At 42.8% G+C, this 18,825-nt stretch overlaps 1 protein-coding gene across 1 annotated transcript in view; it reads right to left on the minus strand.

Moving 5' to 3' along the window:
- The window catches only part of edil3a (EGF-like repeats and discoidin I-like domains 3a), a gene marked incomplete at its 3' end in the record, with an annotated part of 278,314 nt that overhangs the window by 224,962 nt on the left and 34,527 nt on the right, over positions 1–18,825 (minus strand). The window lies entirely within an intron of this gene.

Below are 18,825 nucleotides of genomic sequence, written 5' to 3' on the forward strand. Positions count from 1 at the left end.
TTTCTGTGGGCGAAAACGATTGATGCCAGAGGTCAGGGGAGAACGGCCAGACGTGGTTTGAGCTGACAGAAAGGCAACGGTAACTGAAGTCACCACTCGTTTCAACCAAGTTATGCAGAGGAGAGCATGTCTGAACGTACAACAACGTCAAACCTTGAGGCAGGTGGGCTACGGCGGCATAAGACCACACCAGGTTACTCACCCCTGGCCCAGAAAACCCAGGCTGATAGAAGATAGGAAGAAAAAAGAACATTGCCTGGTCTGATACATTTTCTGTGAACCTTATAGAGATGGCTGTGCATTTAAATCCCTGTAGATCAGCCGTTTATGAAATACAGACCAGCTAGCCTCCACCTGGAGGATGTAGCTGCCTTTGTCCTACCCCTCCCGCCCAACCCCCAGCCTCCACGGTGGTGGGCAGATACGTTACCACTGCGCCACCTAGACCAGCTAGTTTGGCACCAACAACCATGCCACGTTTAAGGTCACTTAAATCAGTGATTCTCAAAGTGGGGTCCGGGGACCCCCAGGGGTCCTAGAGGGGGTCCCCAGCAAAATGTGTTAATACAGCATCACAATCGTTTTAACCTATCATCCTATAATTCTACAGAGCTCTGTGCGTGTGTCCCCAAAAACTCTTCTGCCCGGTTCTCCTCAGTGATTGGAGCAATTGATCTGCATTTGCATACAGCCATCGACCATTACCATGTGCGAAGCGAAAAAGCCCATTTTTTGCTTTCCCCAAATGTCAGCTGTTTATTAGCGCTTTTGTGTTCGCTGGCTCCCGGGTTGCCAAATCATGTGCATGAAACAAGCGCCGGTGTTGCCACATCCGTGAAACAAGCGGACCATGACGCACTTTGGGTGCTCATATCCCCCGAAGGGTATGGTCTAGATATGGTCTACATATCAATTTGGGTGTCTTTGACACGAAAAGGTTTGAGAACCACTGACTTAAACAAGCCCCCAGAGCCACGGTAGAACAGTGAAGCCGCCCGGTGGTCAAAACTTGGATTGCAATACTTCTGCATTTAAAACGCCACTGCGCATGCTTTTACCGTTTGAAACCCTAGTGCGCCTGCTCGTTGCTCAGGACTTGCACATTTAGGCACCCAAATTAGGCGCCCAAATGCGGAAGTAGAGCGTTCTTCCGGGTGCTTCAAACGCCAGTGAGCAACTTTCATTGAAATTAATAGCTGGCAGTCCGCCCTCTAGATATATTATAACTCTATGTACTTAAAGTAATACTAGGTAACTTTAAAAAGAAAAACTAAAGTTAAATTTTATATATTTTGTGAGTGGCAAATGTTTCACAACACCCATTCCATGAATTTCACCCCCGAAAGCCTTTTATAAACATATTTTCTATTGAAAGTGGACAGGGGCGTCTTTCCCGCGAAAATGACGTCATCCGGCTGGAAAACGGAAACGGAAATGCACCGGTTTCCTGTTTGTCCCGGAACTACCGCGCTAGTAACAAAAAGAAAACACTGCTCACGGTAACTAAAGCTCCACTGGCTATAAGAGAAACAATCCGCAGGTAGTATAGAACAACAAAAAAACGCTTTTTGAAACGCTTCCGCCTTCCAGTGAAAACATATGGAATTCTGGGTAATGCAGGAATCCGCTAAAGACCTGCAATGACGGTAGTGACCAGCAGAGGTTGGATTTTTAGACCAAGTATGGCTTAAAATCACCCTTTCTTCCCAGTTCTGATGTTTGCTTTCAACTACTGCAGAATCAAATCATCGAGTTATTGCTGCCATGTGACTGGCTGATTAGAAAAAACTGCCTTAAGGAGCAGCTGGACACGGGTCCTTTCATAAAGTGGCCTGTGAGTGCATATCTCCACTGTGACCATGGATACTATGCCGTGTGAAAAACACACAAGAGTTTTTGTGTTGTTTTATTTAGAAAAGTGCCCTTTGATGTCGATGCCATCTTGGCCAGGTGTTCCTTCTCAAAGAGAATGGTATCTCACTGGGAAAAAAGTAAATAAAGTAACGGTTGAATGAAAGCCCTGACGGTCCATTGATGCTAATGTGATCCATGAGGCATCAATGGGGAGCACTAACAAGGTTTGGATCACTTTCCATCACTTCCTGCCTGGCAACAAATGGGCCCCGTGATTCTAATTTACACCCCTGACGGATAAGAGCAGCCTCAGATTGATTTAGAACGGGAGACTAGGGTGCGTGCGTGCGTGCGAGTGATAAACAGAGAGTTGAGGATGGATAAATAAATAAATAGAATCCATGTGGTCTCCCGTCACCCAAAACAAAGGGCTGCTGATTCACTGACTCCACAGTGACTACACCAGTAGTTTTGGTGCCAAGGACCCCCAAGTTCATATGTATTTGGCCGCGGACCCCCATCTGAAAATGTTTTGTGCCAGGGACCCCCAGAAGAGAAGATTTGAAGTAAAAAAAAAAAGCAACAAAATGGACAAAATTATTGTGATGCTATTTACTATTTTTGCTGGGAACCCCCCTCCCCTATCCAAAAGACCCCTGGGGGTTCCCGGACCCCACTTTGAGAAACAATACACTACACAATAGTGACACCAGTCGGGAGTTCACAGACACAAGTATAGAAAGGAATCATTCACAAAAGAAAACATGGAATAGTAGCCTACAGTAACCCATTCATTCAGAATGAGTTCACAGCTTGTGTAGGAGTGGTCTAAATAATACAGAGGCCTTTGACCTTTGACCTTGCCCTCCTGGCAGGGAGAACAAACATAAAAAGTTGAATAGGATATTTTTCCTTTCTGCCCGACAGCAACTATATCATATCTTGTATATTATCTTTTCCATTATTTTGGCCTGTTCTATGTGTGTTTTTGTCTCCTTTCTCTTGCACACAATGCGTTACGTTGTGTGCGTTAGCTTCGTAGAATCGGCCTCAGGTCTTAACCCATTCAATCCGGGAACGTAGCTGTGTCATTTTAGATTCCTTTGGCTCTTCAAAAAATAGCAGATCTACAAGCTCATATGCGCTATGAGCTTGTAGATCTGCTATTTTTGAAAAATCATGTAAATCTGTGCAAATCTTTGAATATATATGAATTATTTTTACTCAATCTTTGCTTCTGGGGAACAAAATATTTTGTGATGGGCGCAGACATATACATATCATTTTGGGGGTCCTTGACAAGTTTGAGAACCACTGATTTTATAGCAACGTTAAAACAAAGTGAAAATAAAATCCAATAAAAACTAAAAACGGCCACCCCAGTTGACTGGGGACTGGGGGTTAGTTTAGGCCAGACAGCAACCAGACAACATTAATCCTGGCGCAGATGCAAACCACATCACTCTTCCCCTGGCCCTGTCACCGTTGTCACCGGAGGGAGGGAGGGAGGGCCCCCCCGGGGGGGGGGGGGGCATGTGGCCCCTGACGCAGCCATAATAAACAACCTGAGTAATGGATCTTATCTGCGTTTGGCACTCTGGCATCGGGAGTGGCATCGCTAAAGGTGTGTCAGCACAGTTGCACCGCAGTTGGCAGCGGCTGGTGCCACTCCAAAGCGCTGACACTTCCTAGTCTATAGTGTCTCTGTCAAGTGGCTCTCAACATTATTGCAGTCGCGCTTCAGCTTGCTGTCGTTCCCCTCAGTTTAGGGAGATTATTACATATTTATATAGGAACAGTGGTGGACAAAGCACTCGATCCTTTTGTACTCTGTAACTGTGCCTGCAAGGCCCGATCCAGCCCTACAACCCCTCCCACTCATTTAGATCAGCTAACACAGGAATACTGTCCGAGGTGGTTCTCAGCCTTTTCAGGCCGTACGTGAGGAGTTGTTGAGGAATTCCATTTTGTTTGACTCGGTTCCACAGATAAACATCATGAAAATAGCAGATCTACAAGCTCACAACGCCTCGCATTGCGAGGCGTTGTGAACTTGTAGATCGGCTATTTTCAATTTGTTTGCCTCTTTCTTATATTATTTGACAATTTGGCCAATGTGACTAGTTTGATTACTTTTATGCAGTACTGGCGTTTTCATTTCTTTCCCTTTTTTGGTATTAAAAAGTCACTTTACTGTCTCTGGGGACCTCCCCAAAACCATGTGAGGATCCCCCTGGGGGTCCAGACCCACATGTTGAGAACCACTGCCCTAAAACACCATGGGCAACGCTCCAAACGTCCTAGACTCTTCTCCCTTCCCTAAAACTTCCTGTGGAATAAACTATTTTCCACTATTCTGAAGACTCACCTCTTCAGACACCATCTCACCACCTAGCACTCACCTCTTCAGACTCCACCTCACACCCTAGCACTCACCTCTTCAGACTCCACCTCACACCCTAGCACTCACCTCTTCAGACTCCACCTCACACCCTAGCACTCACCTCTTCAGACTCCACCTCACACCCTAGCACTCACCTCTTCAGACTCCACCTCACACCCTAGCACTCACCTCTTCAGACTCCACCTCACACCCTAGCACTCACCTCTTCAGACTCCACCTCACACCCTAGCACTCACCTCTTCAGACTCCACCTCACACCCTAGCACTAGGGTTGCCACCTTTCAGAAAAAGAAATAAGGCAGCGCGCGTGCATGCGGACCCCTCGCGCGCGTGCATGCGGACCCCTCGCGCGCGTGCGAATTTTTTTTTGCGGTTCTGGGCGGATTGGGTTAGTTTTTTTTCCAGTTTTTGGTTTCTTTATTTTGGTTTTAGGGTTAGGATTAGGAGTTATGTTATGTTATGTTATTTAATTCATATTTTTGCCTGATTTTACCAATTTATTATCACAAAAAAACATTTCTGCCTAATAAAATATTCAAACAAAATGGGTTTATACTAATGTATTTTGTGGATTATATTAGACAACAACTAGACGGTTAATTCCACGGATTTGGGTACTTTATATTGTTTTTTTTGTTACTTTATTTCGGGTTTAGGGTTAGGGTTAGGGTTAGATTAGGGTTATGTTATTTAATTCATATTTTTTTGCGGTTAATTTCGTGGATTTGGGTACTTTATTTTCGTTTTTTTGTTACTTTAATTCGGGTTTAGGGTTAGGGTTAGGGTTATGTTGTTTAATTCTTATTTTTTCGATTGGGTGCCCCTGATTACTCAATAAAAATACCTTAAAATTATACTCGAGTACAGTACTTGAGTACATGTACTTAGTTACTTTCCACCACTCACTTTCACTGTCAGCGTTAGATTAAAATGACTTACTCACCTTCTGCAAAGATTGTCTTGGTTTCAGAGAGCAGAGCATGGTGGTAAATATGAACTTTGCCCCAAACTTTAAGTCTTTATATTCCATATGTCCACGTCTGTGAGTTGTGAGAAGAACGTAGGAACGTAGGAACGTGTATCTTATTTCACGTTGCTAATAGCAACGTGAAATCGCTAATTCTCATTGGTCGTGAGCTGCTGAGCGCACTCCCAGAAAATGGGATCATACCAGAGTTGCCAAGTCTTCTTATTTCCCACAAAACTTTGGCTTGTTTTTGTAGGTCGGCTGGCTCATTTCTCTCACTATACTTGGCAACACTGACTGACTTGCGGACAGCTGAGATCTGCACATTCCCAGTCACACAGCGGAGACGGAGAGACAGGACAGCACATCATTGCCCTGTCTTTCATATTTTATTATTGTTTTATCATTATTTATTTATTTATTATTTATCATTTTTCATTATAATTATTATATAAATTATGATTTTTTTCATATGATTCCCCGACCTTAAAATACGGGGACAAAGTGCGTCCCTTATCAGTTCAATACGGAACGCGTCTTTTAGTTTCCAATTACGGGACGATTCCGTATTTTACGGGACGGGTGGCAACCCTACCTAGCACTCACCTCTTCAGACTCCACCTCACACCGTTAGGAACCAAATGGACCCGTATGGATCTATAACTCTGAGAGTGTACAAAGGGAACCAAATGGACCCTGAAGGGATAGAAATAGCCCGAAATAAAAAACGTGTCAGCAACTCTATGTAAAGCATAGGTTGCACATGAACTCTGCAGCCGCACTGAGGCCACTGCTGGAAAGCATCCCAGCACAAACATTAATGTAACTTATAATTGGGCCGCGCGACCCGGAAATTACCGTAATAATCCTAAAACGGGAGCAAAAATATTTTGCTTTTTTTTGGCTTTTTCTTTTTTTTTGGGTGGCCCAGCGGCCCACTGACCCAGCGGACCACCGGGCATTTGCCCGGTATGCCAAATGGCCAGTCCGCCCCTGCCTGGTACAAAATATTTTTTTTAAATTAGTGTCCATGGACTAATACATATATTTGTGTGGTCCTTGACATGAAAATGTTTGAGAACCACTGGTTTAAACAACATTTAAGACTTAAGACTCAAATTAAGAAACTACACTCTAGAAACATGCCCAAAACTGAACATCTTTCTGCCTCAGGCTCAACGTACTAAACTGCCAACTAACAAGTTGACAGCTTCATCTTCTCCAAACCACCAGTAGCGTTTTTTAAAATGTATTTTTATGCAACCTCCCTCGCCTCCCACGTTAGCACGTTAGCGATGCCGCTGCACCGCTGTGTGCAGCACTGAACAGCACTGATTAGCATCCACGCAGTGCTGGGAAAAACTCGTTTCTGCTTATCGTTGCCGTCGGGCATTGACACCTCTTATCTCCATGTTTTAACTTGTTGTGTTTTTTCGTAAATTAACGACCTACTTAGACCTACAGTAGCAGTTACTTTTGCTGTTTTTGAATTTGATTCCTGAAAAGTACCAGTTTTGAACATATGAGGTTTCCATCCGACAAAGACGTTATACTTCAAAGTAGCAATACCACAATATAAAAAAATAAAAAAAATACTCTGTAACAAGTTAAAGGCCTGTGCTCAAAATGTTGCTTGAGTAAAAGTACAAAGTATTGGCATACTATATAAAATAAAATATAATTTTACATTTTACATAAATAGCCGATCTACAAGTTGGCTTCTAGATCGGCTATTTTTGAATAGCCAAAGTATACAATATGGCTTAAGTGGTTAATGTATGTTTCATAATAATGATAATCTAAATCTGCAAAGTAACATGAGATGTAGTGGAGCAGAAGTATTAAGAATTGAAAAATGGACATAGTCAAGTAAGTAAAAGTACCTCAAAACTGTATTGAACCACTTGCACCCCAACATACCTATTTGTACATTTGCCCAAAAAAATACAGATCTACAAGCTCGTAGATCGGCAATCTGTTTGGCGAAGATATTTAGTATAGAGGGAAAAAAGCGGTCCAAGTACAATCGTAACTCAAGTCAGTTTTTTGTTTTCATACAAAGAATAGAGAGTTGAGTACATCACTTGAGTAAATGTACTTAACTTCCCACCAGTGAGTGGGTGGCTATCTGTGAAAGTGACTCACTCACACACACGCACACGCGCACGCGCACGCGCACGCGCACGCGCACGCACACGCACACGCACACGCACACACACACACACACACACACACACAACCAAACAGCTGTGAACTATGCTAATAAGGAACAGTGTCACAGCCCTCTGGCTTGGCGGGCGCTGGAGGAGAGAAGCTCTCCTCTCAGAAAGATGCCATAATTAGGGAGGCTCTGTCGGTGTTATTTCAACTGATGGAGAGGAAAGAGGCAGGCTGATGTTTATTCCGTTTCAACTGTATCGTACGCGGTGTCGGGCATGGAAACCTTGTATCTCCGTATTTCCATGTTTTTTTTTAATTAATGCCCCACTTTGCCGTACTACAGGACTGTCGCGCAGATGTAACTAAGATAGGCGATCTACACGCAGTGGTGGAAAAAGTACTCAAATGTTTTACTTAAGTAAAAGTATCAATACTGCAATGTAGAAGTATACTCTGTTACACGTAAAAGTCCGAGATTTAAAATTTACTTGAGTAAGAGTACAAAAGTATAGGTATCAAAATGTACTTAAAGTACCAAAGGTAAAAGTACAAACATGTTTGAAAATAGCAGATCTGCAAGTTCAGTGAGCTTGTAGATCTGCTATTTTCAAATAGCCTGGCATATTATACTACAGCGTTTTCAGTGGATTTGTGGTGTTTTCAATGGTTTTGTGTGGACACACACATTTCTTGAGACGATTCCGTGTGTACAATACACTTTTTTGAAAACGACTGTGTGGATGTGGCCTTAGCTTATTTCTTAAATGTCTTGAAAGTTAAAGTGGTTAAGTGTCTTTGTGGGTTTCATAAATATTGATCCAACGAAAAGTACTAACAAGAGCTTGTGACTAAATAACAACTACATGGGATCCATAGCAACAACACATGGTCTTTTTTTCCCCATTTCCTGAGAAGTAACGGCTTTGGACATACAAGGTTTACACCCGACAGCAACGATAGTGATAATGCTATCTGTATAATACGTATAAATCTTTTTGATCATTTGATCTGTTTCTATCCAATAGTTGTCTCCTTGCTCTTCCTCTATCATCCTCCCTTGTCACTGACAAATGATGTGTGTGAACACACACACACACGCACGCACGCGCGCACGCGCACGCACACACACACACACACACACACACACACACACACACACACACACACACACACACACACACACACACACACACACACACACACACACACACACACACACACACACACAAACACTTGTAAACCTGTGATGTGACAGTAAAAGGTGATATCTGATGTAGACACTTCCTCTCTCGCTACATCATCTAATAAAGCAAAAAAAACTGTCTCAAAAAGATAAATAAATAAAAACAAAAATGGAGACCCCATCTCCCTGAGGCCAGGACAGCTAGGGGGTTAGTCAAGGCCAAACACCAGAACACGCTATATAACAGAGAAGGCAATTTCCTGAGGAGCAAGGCTTATTTTGTTTTACATAACAAGGTTTCGGCCCGACAGCGTCGCTGTCGCTGATGCAACTGAGAAGGCGTGCTATCGGTTTTGCCAGGTTTTTCGAGAGAAATAAGCAACCAGGTCTATGAAAACAAGCCCAAAAGAAGCGACCACATGAGCAATTTAAATCTATACAGTATACACATAGGCTATTTGAACATAGTTTGTAAGCTAGATCTTGTAGATCTGCTATTTTCAAAGAAACAATTGTTAAGAAAATGTGAAAATGTTTGAATATTTCTGAAACATTTTAAATACTCAAATCTTGTATGGGGGGTCCCTGGCACAACATATTTTGAGATGGGGGTCTGCGGACAAAATACATAATTTAATAATGGGATGTCCTTGACATGAAAATGTTGAAGAACCACTGGTAAACAACATTAGGAAGGAAGCCCAAATAAGCAACTACAGACACAAAAAAAGGAAAAAACACAACCCGCAACTATCAATATTTACAAGCGACTTTACAGAAAAACAAGCCCAAAGTTGCTTATAATAAGCGAACCTGGCAACGCTGTGTACGATGCGGTCCTCATGCGACCTTTGCTTCTCTCTCTGGGTCAGCACACAGCTGCAGAACACAGCAAATCTGTCCAAACTCCCATCGGCTTGATGCTTTGTTGACATGAAAGCTTAGGAGGCAGAGACATGAAGCCCACGCCTTTGAGAGCTGATCTGTTTTCACCCCTGTGGTGGAAGAACTACTCAGATTGTTAAAACATACACTGTCTCTGTAAAAATCCCATATTACTTGAGTAAAAGTACAAAAGTATTGGCATCAAAAGTACTCAAAATGTGTCAAAACTTTGTTTTTCTTTTTCTTTTTTTTAAACTAGCCAATCTACAAGTGATGTGACGTGTTGTTGGATTGATTGGCTGTTTTATGAATAGCCAAAGTATAAAATAGGGCTTAAGTGGTTCATTAATGTTTTATAATGTAACATATTTTAAGGTTTTTTAATATTAAAATATATATATTTTTAAGGATTGTAAAGGATAGGATTGTGCTTCAGCCTAGGCTATTCCTGTTTTCGGTCATTGAATTTGGATCTTGTGTGTGAGTTGGTTGGATATGTACATTAAAATGATGATTTTTTATTTTTGTAAAGTGTGTGTTTGATTTGTTGTAAACAAAGACCGAACATAAACCATTCATTCAATAAACCATTCATTAATTAATTAATTCAAAATAGTAATCACTTGTAACTAAAGAACTAATAATCACTTGTAACTAAAGCTGTCAAGATTGTTGTAGTGGAGTATTGAAGTACAATGTTGCATCATGACGTGCTGTGAGCTTGTAGATTGCCTATTTTCAAATAGACAAAGTATAAAATAGGGCTTAATTGGTTAATGTATATTTTGTAATAATCAATATTTGCCTCTGAGATGTAGAGGAGTAAAAGCATAAAGTAGCCAATCTTAAAATGGAAATACTCAAGTACCTCAAAACTCAAATAACGAGCTGGAGTAAATGTACTTAAATACTTTCTACCACAGTTGACATGAGGCTTTTGGCAGTGAAACCATACAGCACTTTGATAGTTGATCTGTTTTTGTCTTTTGCCTGTCGTCTCGTCATTCATGTGGCGTTTCGCCGGAGACCGGATCACAATGTCCACACAGTCTTTGAAGAGATAAAGAAATGAGAAAGGAAAGAAACTCTTTGAAAGTACAAAAGAGTTTAAAAAACAAAACAATCCTCTCCCGGGGGGAAGTTATGAGATTGCCACGAGATTGTCTACAAAATCTACAATAACAGACAAAGGGAGCGGCTCCGCTCGGTCAAATAGAGCATTAAATTGTTATGCGGAGCATGGCGTAGCGGAGCGGCACGGCGCTCCCACTTTAACTGGATGGATGTGCTTTTTTTCTGTAGCGAGGTCAATAACCGTCGCTGTCGGGCAGAAACCTTGTATCTCCATATTTCAACTTCTATAACGTTTGTTTTGTGAGTTAACGACTACTTCATCATAGAAGATAAAGTGGTGGAAATGGTGAGCTTGTAGATCTGCAATTTTCTTAAAATGTTAAACTTTTTTTGAAGTGAAAGTGTTTAACTCTATAAACGCCATTGACTCGAAAACGCGTCAATTACTACTTAATCCACCCACGCCATTGACGCGTTAGACGCGTTGGATTTGCGTTCATTGTTTAATCTCTGATCGCGCTATGCTGCTTAAAATTCAATGTTATTCTCGAGTTCCACTTACTTCACCCATATCTGCATCCGGTTTCATGGCCTGGGTTCCGTTTCCGGTTTTTGATTATTTTCCCCCGGTCATTTTCGTCCAAAATAGGTAAACAAACGGTTTTTCACACGGTAGAACGGACAAACGGACAGCTTCTCTTCTATAATCTATGGTCTGGGTGACGATCAGTCATCGCCGTCGTGTTCGCGATCGTAATTTTGACGATCAAAACAATCTGGGAGGACGTCACATCCGTTTTCATGGTTTTCCCTGTCTAATGGCTCAAGAAGGTAAACAGTGACACCAGGAGCTGATCAAGCTATCATGTGCTGCTCTCTGGTGGCGGATTTGTGCGGCGTCTTTAAAAAACACTCTGATCAATTATTTTCATGAAAATTTTCAAAATATAAAAATAAAAAAAACACGAAAATTGCTGGCAATGGGGGAGTACTTTATGAAAATACTCTGGCAGTCAATTAAGTGTGTCTGTGGGTTTTATGCAGTGGTGTAAAGTAACTAAGTACATTTACTCAAGTAATGTACTTAAGTACAATTTTGAGGTATTTGTTTTACTTTACTGGAGTATTTCCAATGTTCAATATTTTTACTTCTACTCCACTACATCTCAGAAGCAAATGTTGTACTTTTACTCCACTACTATTATATGAAAACTTTAGTTACTAGTTACTTTGCAGATATAAATTATTATATTATATAAAACATACATTAACCCCTTCAGCCCTATTTTATACATAGGCTATTTGAAAAATAGCAGATCTACAAGCTCACAACGCGTCGCGATGCAACGCGTTGTGAGCTTGTAGACTGGCTATTTTCAAACATTTCAGTACTTATACTTTTGGTACTTTAAGTATATTTTGTTGCCAACCCATATGTACTTTTACTCACGTAACATTTTGAACACAGGCCTTTTTTACTTGTAACAGAGTATTTTTATATTGCAGTCACTACTTTCACTTAAGTAAAATATCCAAGTACTTCTTCCACCACTGGTTTGATGAATACTGAGCCAATGAAGATCTGTAGATCTGCTAGTTTCACTATTTTTTAAAAACATTTTGAAAGTGAAAGTGGTTCAGTGTGTCTGTGCGTTTCATTAATACTGAACCATTGAAAAGTCTTAACAGCTTGTGTCTAAATAATAACTGAATCCATTGGAACACAGGTTCTTTTTTTCCCTTCTTTTTTTTTCATTTTCTGAAAAGTGACGGTTGCGTACGGTACATATAAGGTTTCCACCCGACGGCAACGATGTGCTTTTCTGTACCGCGGTCGATATACAGTGCTGCGCGTCCAGCGCTGCATCAGGTGCAGCTACGCTGTGGATCGATACGTCTTTAACCTGGTCTTCCAAGTGTCACAGAGCAGAACCCAGCCAGCGTCAGTGTGTGATATGAGTGCCGTCGGGTGGAAAGTCCAAAAAAAAACGTTATTGTTCAGGAAATGTTCCAATGGATCCAATGTAGTTATTATTTAGTCACAAGCTCTTGTTAATACTTTGGTTCAATATTCATAAAACTCACACACACACATTTAACAATTAAAGGGATAGTTCACCCCCAAAATTATATATTTTTTATCGATTAGTCACCCCATGGTTTTGTCGCATTCCTAAGGCAATAATTTGATGACCGGCAGACCGGGGTGAGTAATCGATAGAAAAAAAATATTTATTTGGGGTGAACTATCCCTTTAAGTTAACTTTTCACTTTTAACCACTTGAACCCCAGCATCCAAATTCTGGGGAAGGGACATTAGCCAAAACAATTTGCAGATCTACAAGCTCATTGTGGACAACGCATTGTGCTGTGACACACATTTGTGACCTTGTAGATCGGCTATTTTTTGCGACGAGATTCTATATACAGTAGATGGGGAGAAAAAAGTGGTCCAAGAACAGAGCAACCCAGGTCCAGTTTACTAGGTCTAGAGCAGGGGTCCTTAGAGTAACTACAGGGGGGCCGCCAAATCTTTGTGTGATATGAAATGTTTTACATTAGCCACTTGAACCCTATAGCATCCCTTTTCTGAGGAGAACTTTAGCCACAAATAGCCGATCTACAAGCTCGGCTATTTTTTGCAAAGAGGTTTGGTGTAGAGGGAAAAAGAACCGACCAAGTAAAAAATAAAAAATAAAGTTGATTCTGCAACACAATTTTATACGAGGGGTCCCTGGCTGCTTCATCTCTCTCTTAGCTAGGGGGTCCTTGGCCTGAAAAACGTTGAAGACCCCTGGTCTAGAGGATAAATAGCTCACAGCTTGTAAGCTGGTCGATCGGCTATTTTTGCTTCTTTTCCTTGACGCTAGGACAAAGTACAATAAAAGTAAAGTACAGTGAAAGCTGGGAGAAAAAAAGCAAAAAAAACGGAGATACGTGGTTTCTGCCAGACGGCAGCGATATGAGTACCGGATGGTTCTCTGTGGCGTAGCGGCATCGACCGCCGCTCAGCCCTATCGGAGGTTACCTCAAGGATGCAGAGGAGGATGTTCACTCCATCAATGAATGTCAATAACCTATTAAGACCGGGAACGCATCTGTGTGTAACCACTTTAACCATTATTTTTTATACTTTGGCTATTCAAAAATAGCAGATCTACAAGCTCATAGCGCGGCACTCGGTTCCGCGCTATGAGCTTGTAGATCTGAGCTTGTAGATCTGCTATTTTTGAAAAATCGTGTCAATTTGTGCAAATCTTTGAATATATATATTTTCTAAAACAATATTTTTTTCAAATCTTTGCATCTGGGAACAACATATGCGACGGGAGACGGGAGTCGGGAGTCCGCGGCCAATTACATGTAATTTTGGGGGTCCTTGACGTGAAATTTTTGTTCCAGTTTTGTCCCCAGAAGCAAAGATTTGAGTTAAAAAAGTAGTTTAAAAAAATATGTATATTCAATGATTTGCACACATTTTCACTCTTAAAAGAAAATAGCAGATCTACAAGCTCATAGCACGGCACTCGGTGCCGCGCTATGAGCTTGTAGATCTGCTATTTTTGAATAGCCAAAGTATAAAATAATGGTTATAGAGGCTACTGCTAAAAATCGAAAATGACACGGATGCGTTCCCGGCTTGAATGGGATAAAGGAGAAAAGAAACACAACAACATTCTCTAACCTTGGTAGCCTATATCTATAAAATTAGATTTTCATCCGAGTGGAGGACAAATGGGAAACGATACGCCGGTTTGTGCATAGAAAATAAAAGGAACAAACGTTCCACCGCGAAAAAAAAACGTGCTCGAAACGCCACAATGAGGGTCTACCTTTTCACTGGCAAAGATGGCCGATATGAGGGCGTATGAAAGGGTCTTTTCAGAGGGGCTGGCGCATCTTGTAATTCGCTTTCGGTGAGAGGCGAGCGGGCGGATATAGGGAGGCGTGGGCGATCTGATACGAGTCCGAATGGACCCGTACGTGCGGGGTCCATTTGGTTCAAATTCAAACGTTCAATGGCAGTTAGAGTTTCTCTTTTCTTTTCTTTTTGTTGTGATGATTTTTCACTTGCTTTTGCCATTGTATAATCGCATCTGCATCTTCCTCTAGTATGTATAGTATGCAATTCTCAAACTTTTAAATGTCAAGGTCTCCCCTTAACTCTGACAGTATACATATGGAACCAAATGGACCCTAACGGGTCCATTTGGTTCCATTTGTATACCGTCAGAGTTACAGACTTGTAAGGGTCAATTTAGAACCCCCTAAAGGAACCCGGAGAGTCCTTGGAATCCACTTTGAGAACCACTGGGATAGTGACGCGCCCACTTTGGTTCCCAGTTCGGGGCAAGAAAAAACAAGTGTTCTTTGGTTCCAGTTCAGAACCAACTTTTAAGGGTTCTGAACTAATTAACTTTCAGTGGAAACACCTGTACTGGTTCAAAATTAGGCGGGGGAAAAGAGAACGGAACCGGTTCAACCCCGGTGGAAAAGGGGCCTCTGAGTTAAAGGACCACTTTTCAACCCATTTCAACCCATCTTTCAACCCTTAAAGGGGCGGTTTTCAACCTTATCTTCATACAGTATAACTGGTCCTCACTAATGCTCGTTATAAGACGGCGCAATAGGCTCTATGCACAGCAGCCATATTGTAACAAAAAATTGGGCCCCTTCCTTACTTCCTTCACAGGTGTTACCAATGATACTAATGAAGGCTCTGTTCCATTTAGTGTAGCACAGTGCTTCTCAAACTTTTTAAATTTCAAGGACCCCCATAACTCTGAGAGTGTACAAATGGAACCAAATGGACCATTTGGTTCCATTTGTACACTCTCAGAGTTACACACCCGTAAGGGGCCATTTGGAACCCCCAAAAGGAACCATGAGGGTCCCTGGACCACACTTTGAGAACCACTGGTGTAGCAGAGTGTTTCCAGTGAGCCAACGTGACACAATATCAGCACCCTGACTCTGTTTGAGCAGAATGGAACAGAGCCTTAATTAGAATCATTGGTAACACCTGTGACTTTCCAATATGGCTGCTGTGCATAGAGCCTATTTCCGTCTACTCGCTCTGTATCTCAGAGAAGGGCTGTGGACAGTTCAGAAACTTGCCTATACCGGTGACATCATCGATGGGGGATTACAAGCAAATAGAAACTACACAGCCTTTTCTCTTCCTGGAAAGTTAGCCGATGATGTCACTGGTAGGCAGGTTCCTGAACTGTCCACAGCCCTCCTCTGAGACAGAGTAGATGCATATGATGCCATCTTATGAGCATTAGTGAGGACCAGTCATATGAAGATAGGTTGAAAATGGGGTGAAGTCCTCTTTAAAATGAACACTGAGGATTTTACTGCGTAGCTTTGGCACGTTTTTTTTTTTTTATCCCCAAAATGACCTCATTTGCGCTACACGCAGTGATGTACAGAGCAGTTGTTTTGTGCGTTTCCTGATGTTATTTCCCCACTGAAAAAAGGAAACTAAATAAAAAAAAATCAAATGCGAGAAATCCAAACAAACACACACACACATTGCAGAGTCACTGTAGCGAAACTAGTTTGTGTAAAACGGTGCTTTTAACGGGATACAAATGCCTGTTCGTCTGCGTGTGTGTGTGTGCTGCTCTCTCATAAACATGGCAGTGGCTGCGTTCAACATGTGGCCCGCTCGCCGCCTGAGGGCTTTTACTTGTGGCTTTTCAAACGGTGTCAATAAGAACAGCTTCAATGTGGGTTTGCGCGTGCACACACACACACACACACACACACACACACACACACACACACACACACACACACACACACACACACACACACACACACACACACACACACACACAAATGCACACAGAGAAACAGAGAGAGAGAGAGAGAGAGACTTACTCAGGAAGATGGAACATTTGTTTGATCTGTGCATGCAGATGATTATACCATGAGAATAGAGATTAAACGCACAAGAATGCTAATGAGCAGAGAGAGAGAGAGAGAGAGAGAGAGAGAGAGAGAGAGAGAGAGAGAGAGAGAGAGAGAGAGAGAGAGAGAGAGAGAAAGAGAGAGAGAGAGAGAGAGAGAGAGAGAGAGAGAGAGAGAGAGAGAGAGAGAGAGAGAGAGAGAGAGAGAGAGAGAGAGTATTCAGACATGTCTTAGTCACTCGTTCTCATGTGTTGTTTCTTCTCACAAATTTGCAGAATGCTATTTATAGATAGCATGTTGTTAAGGCAGATACTAGGTTCATGGTTTACCGGGCATATCCTATATGAGTTTCCAATGTATAGAATGTCATTTACATAGCATGTTGTTTGGACAGATGCTAGTTTGATTGTTTGCCATGGTATCCTACGGTTTCCAATGTGCATAACGTGATTTATAATGTAGATAGCATGTTGTTTAAACATGCTATCATGGTTTACCCGCTATCCTAGTACCCTGAGGCACTACACTGTCTCTCTACACTCTAAATGCTCTCAACTTGACTTACTACCTGCTCATCGGAGGCAGCAGTTAGGAGTTCAGTGTCTTGCTCAAGGGCATTTCAACAGGGGAGCCCGGGCTCGAACCGAGATTCGAGATTCCCAAGTGCCCACTCTACCTCCTGAGCCAATGCCGCCCCGCTCAACAACGACCTGCTCATTATCCCTTGATTACCTGTGAGACCACTCTCAGTATTCAGTTGAAAGGTTTGTCTATTCTGACTATAGGTTGGGATCCTTTAGGATTTTAACGATTCCGGTTCCTTGGCAGTCACAGTCAATTATAAATAGATATACACGACTCACCTGCATTGAGGAGCCCCCACCGGGAGGACGTAGAACCTTCGTCCTACTCCTCCCGCCCAACCCTCCATGTTGACAGGCTCCACCCCCCGCCCGTAGGATTACATACAGTGACAGATATCACCCTCCCCGGCTTCATTCCCCCCGAAAACAGGGGCCAATTGTGTTCGTATAAACGCTCGACAAAGCCAGTTGCACCGCGGCGGATTGGAACCCCCAGCATCCGCGGTGGTGGACAGGCCCAAGCGCCAAAAAGTCGGACATTAATTTACATAGTAAAAAAATATAATAATAATAAATACATGGAGATACAAGGTTTACGCCCGACGGCGGACGACATGAGCGTTCAGCATCGCCGATAACGAGCCGGTGACATAACGAGCCGCTAACGAGCCGAAACGAGCTGCCTGGCACAACACAGTGACTTCCTGTAACCCGAGATTAATTCATGTAGCGGAGAGAGAGACGGGCCTTTGATTGAGAGCCGACATCACAGCCACGACAAAACAGTGTTCCAACAAATCAACCTATGAAATGTAAATAAAGGCATTATAAGGCATCATTCTTCGGCAGTACAAAGAGAGCATTTTGCCAGGGAGGAAAGCCAGCCATTTTGAATCAAATGATCTCTTCTTGGGATTGTGTACGCCTATTGTTCATCAAATGACAAAGAATCACAGCGTGGAGGCTATGAAAGGAGGGTTTTGTGTTTTTTTTTGGGTGTCCTTGCCAAGTAAGCATTCGTTTGAGGGGTGACTTGTTCCCATCAAAGAAAAAAACCCTGAATCACTCTGCTGTATTCCACACTGTCAGCGGAGAGAGGGGGGGGGGGGCAGTGTGTGTGTGTGTGTGTGTGCGTGTGCGTGTGCGTGTGCGTGCGTGCGTGCGTGCGTGCGTGCGTGCGTGCGTGCGTGCGTGCGTGCGTGCGTGCGTGCGTGCGTGCGTGCGTGCGTGCGTGCGTGCGTGCGTGCGTGCGTGCGTGCGTGCGTGCGTGCGTGCGCGTGAGAAAGAGAGAGAGAGAGAGAGAGAGAGAGAGAGAGTGGGAGGGAGAGAGAGATTGAGAGAGAGAGGGACAGCGAGAGACAGAGAGAGAGCCGGAGAGATTGAGAAACAGAGAGAGAGAGAGAGAGAGAGAGAGAGAGAGAGAGAGAGAGAGAGAGAGAGAGAGAGAGAGAGAGAGAGAGACCATTTAGAGGACGCTGAAGCTCTTAAGCACCTGCAGCAGACATAATGCACGATTTATGCTCGCTTGCGTTGCCACGTATTGCAACCGGAAAACAGCCGATCTACAAGCTCCACACCGCCGGCACGCAAACACAAGCATAATCATCCTTTAAAGACATTGTGGTCCTCTTTCCTCCTGACATGGCAGCAACACTGTGCAGCCTGTAGGCCGAGTTCTCAGAGACATACAATACAGCTACAGCCCGTCTGAAAACAACACATAAAAAAGACAGAAAATCGAAGAGACAATTGGGAGCGAGGGGGGAGAGAGACAGTGGTGGAAAAAGAACTTGCA

This window comes from Gymnoscopelus braueri (genome assembly GCF_963280865.1).
Source record: "Gymnoscopelus braueri genome assembly, chromosome: 7".
Lineage (NCBI taxonomy): Eukaryota > Metazoa > Chordata > Actinopteri > Myctophiformes > Myctophidae > Gymnoscopelus > Gymnoscopelus braueri.